The sequence below is a fragment of the Delphinus delphis genome, chromosome 9, assembly GCF_949987515.2.
Source record: "Delphinus delphis chromosome 9, mDelDel1.2, whole genome shotgun sequence".
NCBI lineage: Eukaryota > Metazoa > Chordata > Mammalia > Artiodactyla > Delphinidae > Delphinus > Delphinus delphis.
The window spans coordinates 65,519,273-65,524,804 of NC_082691.1; the positions used below are offsets into that span (position 1 = coordinate 65,519,273).

Here is a 5,532-nt window from a genome sequence, read left to right on the forward strand (position 1 = left end):
AATGGCTAGTGGCTACTATACTGGGCAGCACAGGATTAAATCTCACCCTATTGGCGGCGGGGGGGGGGGGGGTTGGTGAAGGAATCTCCAGATGGAGCTTGCCTTTGTATATGGAGTGGATGGGCCTGACGTTGCTGTTGAGCCACAGGGCCAGCAGTGGGAGAGAAAGGCTGATTGTGAAGTAGAGGAGAAAGAGGACAAGCTAGAAACCACAGGGAGAACTGGTGACCCATGTCTGTCTCTCACACCTGTAATCTTGGTAGACACAGGTGATCTGCAGAAGACAGTGCCCCTCCCCTCAAAACTGCACATGCTCATGGCCCAGGGCTCAGAGAAGCTGAAGAGGGAGATTCCATGGGAGCTGGAGCCTCTGTCTTGGCAGCTGAACTTCTCTGACAAGGTGAACCAGCGGATCATCAGCAAGGGAGACACAAGCTGCCTTTGGAATGTATGGCTGCAGTGTCATTGCCACAGATGTCTCTTGTGGCCCATCCTAACTCAGAACCACACAGGGAAAGGAATTCTGGGAAATTCTGTGTAATACACAAGCACCCCAGCTGGTCCAGGAAGAGATGATATTAACTTTCCCTCCTGCTGTCCTTGAGCCCCTCCTCAGTTACAGTGGAGGTAGCTTGGCCTCACTCTCTTCATCCTCCTCCTGTCCCTCACTCTTGGAATATACACAAGGGAATTTAGAGTTTACCAGTTAGTAGTACATTTAGGGCAGCTCTTGCAAAACTAAGCTATTGTGCTGATAACTGCTATTTTATTTGTCAAAAGATGAATGGATCTTTTGATTTTTTTAGTGGGTCTTTACTCACTTGTTGTCTGACAATAAGTGAGAAGCAGAATGAAGGAATCAGAATGTCTGTCCTAACAAATCCCTCTGGTTCTACTTAGATTCCTCATGGCTTCATTTCTTTCATCAGTTTGTGGAAGAGGAATGCCATGACACAGAAGTGGCAGCTTGTACTTGGATAACAATTATAATACACTTACTCGTTAGAAGCTGTCAAAAAAAGTTTGGCACTAAATACAACCCAATAGTCACAGTAAAGAAGAGCAATTATTTATAATCTTATTTTCACATCTATTTTAAGGGCTAACCATGTGTTTTATCCAAGACAATCTGCTTTTATTAATGCCATGACTGGACATGTGTAAATGATAGTATGAGTTTACTTCACAAGAAGGTTTGGATTTCACACTTCCATTTTATGGTAGGGAAATTCTAACAAGAATTGGATAAACTCAGGGTTTTCCTAAAATAACAATGATTATTATTCACAAAAGAATCACAAAATCTACAGTTGAGAATGTATATTGTCTTCCACACTAAGCAATGTTACACTTTTAGACCTGCTATATTAACACTACAGATGAATATTTTGATTAATGAGTACAAGAGTCTTGGAAGAAAAAATAAAGTAATTCAAGGATTCAGTCCAGACTAAATGGTGTGACCTAATAGATCAAAAGCCTGCAAGAAACCAAGCTGTGGGAAAGTAATAATGTATATAAAAATGTGATTTCAACCCCTGCTTGGCGACTGTCCTTTCTCAGGCCACAGAGGCTCAGTGCCATCAGATGCATTAATGCTGAGATACTGGTCACTAGTGGGGGGAGGGGAGAGATGGTGAAAGCTTTTTGCCTGCAGATCCAGGGAACCGCTTATAAGCCTGAAATGCATTCAACTGATGCATCAGACATCAGTTATTGAAGAAGCAGAGGCGATGAACTTACTTTAGCATTGACCTGACCCAAGGGGATAAACGCATGGCAACATGCTGTGTTACTTCGACAGTGCAGAGACACCCAATGTCAAAATGCCACAGGGCTACACATTGTTCCAAGGTTGGGACTGGGTTTCCATTAGACTGTCTTAAGGTGGTGGGATTTCTGAAGTGTCTGCCGAGATGCAGCCCTTCCCCATCCCTAGCCCCACCACTCATTGTAGGAAGAGCAGAGTAACGTTTGTCCTGAGAAACAACAATGGCTGATCCTTAAGGACCCGTGCAAATAAACAGTGATGTTGTCACTCAGTGGTCTGAGGACAGAGCAAGGTATGGGCAGTAACTGAAAGACATTTACAAGGAATTCTTGTTCTCCTGCTGAGCCATTTTTAACTGCTAAAGCCTCAGAAGGGTTTAGGATTTATCTGGAGAAAAGCATAAGAATGAGCATCTAAAATCTAGGATTCCAAGCCCTTTGCTCAGGTTTGGAAATCTTCCTAGAACAGGGAACTGTAATAGCGTAGGATTAAGAGCTAGGGCATGGGAGTCAGACATCTTGGTTTCAGATTTTGATCTGTCACTAAATAGCTGTGCAGACTTGGAAAAGGTGCTCAACTTCTCTGAATTGTTTCCTCATCTACAAAGGGAACTTCATCAGAATATCTGTCAGAATGAATTAGGATTAGGTTGATCTGCCAGTACCGTGAAACCTAAGATAACAATAGTTTTAATGAGATAGAAGTCTGTTTCTCTCTCATGTAACCCAGCAGTCCAGGCCTGGTATGGAGATCCCACATGACCACATAGTCATTCTACCATCTTTAATGGTGGCTTTAATGGCTGGGTCAAAATGGATGCTGCAGCTCCAGTCCTCACACACATATTCCATAGAGGAAGCAGGCAAAGTGAGAAGAAGGGAATGGCCTTCCCCTTTATAGACATGTCCCACAAAATTGCACAGCCCTCTTACTTTCTTTTGTCCCAAACTTAATCACATGGCCACTTCTGGCTGCAAGAGAGCCTGGGAAATGTGATCTGTATTCTGGATGGGCACGTGCCCAGATGCAATTAGGAAAGTCTGTTACTGAGAGGAAAGAATGGTATTGGGGGACGCATAGGATTCTCCGCTACCCAACCTATCAGGCTATGTGAGGATTCAGATAATTCTAGTAAAGTGCTTTGCACAGAGGCCAGGCCAAAGGAAGTGCTCCATGAATGGCTGGGATTGCTGCCATTCCTCACTCCACCCAGAGCACCAGTGTTTGCTTCGAGGTTTCCAGGAGGGCACTGCAGCTGCTAGGCAAGAGGCAGAGCAGCACATGTAAAGATGCTGTTTGTGGCACGTGGAGAGTGCAGAGGGCTGTCAGGGAGCAGGGCTGGGAATATGGTGAGGTGAAAGAGGCACTCACCTCGGGTGCATAATTGGGGGGCGGGGCGGGGGTGTTGCCAAAACTCTCAGTACTCAAGAAGAGTAATACTTTAATGTAATATTTTTTAAAACCAGAATTAATGCAAAACATCCACAATTAACAAAAATAAAGATGGGATCCAACTCTGCACTTCAACAACTCACTTCACCTGGTTCACCCTAATCCTAGACCTGTCACATCCTATTTTTCCTGGCAGTGCTCAGGCCTGAGAGAATTAATGCAGTGTTAGGGGGATTAGTTTAAAATGTGGGGGATGTATTTGTAATAATTAAGTAGGATCCAACAACATATAAACTCTCTAAGGTATATGGATTTCTTTAATCTATACGTTTAAAGAGATACAGTACTCCTTTTAAAATTAAGAAATCCATACTACCTAAATCACAAGAAAGAAAATTGAAAGCATTTAAAATTGTACCACTAAGACAAAACCTTAATTAATATTTTAATGTCTATCATTCCATCTTTTTAAAGTGTTATGTGTGTATATATATATATGTACGCATACATATATATACTTTTCATTTAAAATTGAATCATTCAGTATATAACAACCTGCGTTTTCATTTAACAGTATTTCTGTATTACTACATATTCTTCTACAATATAATTTCTTTTTTATTTTATTGAAATACGGTTGATTTACAATGTTGTGTTAATTTCTGCTGTACAGCAGAGTGATTCAGTAATACATATATATATTCTTTTCCATATTCTTTTCCATTATGGTTTATCACAGGGTACTGAATATAGTTCCCTGTGCTATACAGTAGAACCTTGTGGTTTATCCATTCTATACATGAGTTTGTATCTGCTAATCCCAAACTCCCAATCCTTCCCTTCCCCATCCCCACCCTGCCTTGGCAACCAGAAGTCCGTTATCTGTATCTGTGAGTCTGTTTCTGTTTCATAGATATGTTTCATTTGTGTTATGTTTTAGATTCCACATACAAGTGATGTCATATGGTATTTGTCTTTCTGATTTACTTCTCTTAGTATGATAATCTCTAGGTCCATCCATGTTGCTGCAAATGGCATTATTTCATCCTTTTATATGGCTGCGTAATACTCCATTGTATTTATATACCACGTCTTCTTTATCCATTCATCTGTTAATGGACATTTAGGTTGTTTCCATGTCTTGGTTGTTGTAAATAGTGCTGCTATGAACATAGGGTGCATGTGTCTTTTTTTTTTTTGTGGTATGCGGGCCTCTCACTGTTGTGGCCTCTCCCATTGCGGAGCACAAGCTCCAGACGCACAGGCTCAGCAGCCATGGCTCACGGGCCCAGCCGCTCTGCGGCATGTGGGATCTTCCTGGACCGGGGCACAAACCTGTGTCTGCTGCATCAGCAGGCGGACTCTAAGCCACTGTGCCACCAGGGAAGCCCAAATGTGTCTTTTTGAATTAGAGTTTTGTCTGGATATGTGCCCAGGAGAGGGATTGCTGAATCATATGGCTACTCAATCTTTAGTTTTTTGAGGAAATCATACTGTTTTCCATGGTGGCTGTACCAATTTACATTCCCACCAACAGTGCAAGAGGGTTCCCTTTTCTCTACACCCCCTCCGGCATTTTTTATTTGTAAATGTTTTAATGATGGCCATTCTGACCAGTGTGAATTGATACCTCATTGTAGTTTTGATTTGCATTTCCCTAATAATTAGCAATGATGAGCATCTTTTCATGTGCCTATTGGTCATCTGTATGTCTTCTTTGGAGAAATATCTATTTAGGTCTTCTGCCCATTTTTTGAAAAATATGGAATGCTTCACAAATTTGCATGTCATCCTTGTCTTGTGCAAGGGGCCATGCTAATCTTCTCTGTATCATTCCAATATTTTAGTATATGTGCTGCCGAAATGAGCACAATATAATTTCTTATGTTGTGTGTATATGCCAAATTTAGATTGTTTCCAACTTTTTTGCTCTTACAAATAGCTCTACAATAAATATCCTTGTGGTTAAATTGTTTTTGCAATTATCTGTTTATTTACTTGGTCTAAATTCCTAAAAGAGGAATTGCTAGTCAACCTTCTTAAGATTGCCAAATAGCCTTCCAGAACGTTTCTACCAATTTATTCTCCTTCCAGAAGTGTGTGAGAGTATGTGTTTCCCATACCCTTGACAACATTGAGTGTAATAATTTTTTAAATCTCTACTGACTTAAATAGTGAAAAATAAAGATAAAAGTTTTGTATTCACATTTCTTTAAATGCTAATGGAGGTAAAGGTTTTGTTCATTTTTTTATTAGTATTTGCATTTTTTTAAATAAATTGCATGAAGAGGTAAGATCTTTGATGGCAGAGACTTATGAGTTTTTGTTCATTTATGTCCCAAGCACCTACAACAGTGCCTGTCAAAGAA

The 5,532-nt window shown here is 40.8% G+C and overlaps 1 pseudogene; it reads right to left on the reverse strand.

Annotated features, from left to right (window-relative positions):
- Nucleotides 1–4,919: 4,919 nt before the first annotated feature.
- LOC132431436 (U6 spliceosomal RNA) lies at nt 4,920–5,034 on the reverse strand (annotated as a pseudogene).
- Between the last annotated feature and the right edge of the window lie 498 nt (nt 5,035–5,532).